A 1159-nucleotide genomic window follows, 5' to 3' on the forward strand; every position below is an offset into this window, starting at 1 on the left:
TAAGATGTTTCACGGATTCATCGTTGTCCTTTATTGTTGCGTAGTATTCCACTGTGTGAATATACCATAATTTGTTTATCCATTCGTCTGTTGATGGGCACCTAGGTTGTTTCCATCTTTTTCCTATCATGAACAGTGCTGCAATGAACATGGGTGTGCATATATCTATTTGTGTGACGGCTCTTATTTCTGCAGGATATATTCCAAGGAGCAGGATTGCTGGATAATGTGGTACTTTTATTTCTAGCTTTTTAAGGAAGTGCTAAATCCATTTCCAAAGTAATTGTACCCTTTTACATTCCCACCAACAGTGTATAAGTGTTCCAGTCTCTCCACAACCTCTCCGACATTTATTATTTTGTGTTTTTTTTTGCTGAATGCTAGCCTTGTTGGGGTGAGATGGTATCTCATTGTAGTTTTGATTTGCATTTCTCTAATGACTAATGATCGTGAGCATTTCTGCATGTGTCTGTTAGCCACCTGAATATCTTCTTTGGTGAAGTGCCTGTTCATATCTTTTGCCCATTTTTAACTGGGTTATTTGTCTTTTTGTTGTTGAGGTTTTGCAGTATCCGGTAGATTTTAGAGATTAAATGCTGATCAGATTTGTCATAGCCAAAAATTTTTTCCCAGTCTGTAGGTTGTCTTTTGACTCTTTTGGTGAAGTCTTTTGATGAGCATAAGTGTTTTGATTTTTAGGAGCTCCCAGTTATCTAGTCTTTCTTCTGGTGCTTGTGCATTGTTATTTATGGTTTGTATCCTGTTTATGCCATGTATTAGGGATCCTAGCTTTGTCCCGATTTTTTCTTCCATGATCTTTATCGTTTTAGATTTTGTATTTAGGTCTTTAATCCATTTTGAGTTAGTTTTTGTGCATGGTGTGAGGTATGAGTCTTGTTTCAGATTTTTGCAGAGGGATACCCAGTTATGCCAGCACCATTTGTTAAAGAGATTGTCTTTTCCCCAATTCACGGACTTTGGGCCTTTGTCAAATATCGGCTGCTCATAGGTGGATGAATTTATGTCTGGATTCTCAGTTCTGTTCCACTGGTCCATGTATCTGTTGTTGTACGAGTACCAGGCTGTTTTGACTACCATGGTGGTATAATAAGTTGTAAAATCAGGTAGTGTGAGGCCTCCCACTTTGTTCTTCTTCTTG

At 38.1% G+C, this 1159-nt stretch overlaps 1 protein-coding gene across 1 annotated transcript in view; it reads left to right on the forward strand.

Moving 5' to 3' along the window:
- Positions 1 to 1159, forward strand: part of CCDC178 (coiled-coil domain containing 178) — a 477152-nt gene that overhangs the window by 459810 nt on the left and 16183 nt on the right. The gene's annotated exons all lie outside the window — the stretch shown is intronic.

This window comes from Trichechus manatus, unplaced genomic scaffold (genome assembly GCF_000243295.1).
Source record: "Trichechus manatus latirostris isolate Lorelei unplaced genomic scaffold, TriManLat1.0 scaffold00175, whole genome shotgun sequence".
In the NCBI taxonomy this organism is placed as follows: Eukaryota; Metazoa; Chordata; class Mammalia; order Sirenia; family Trichechidae; genus Trichechus; species Trichechus manatus.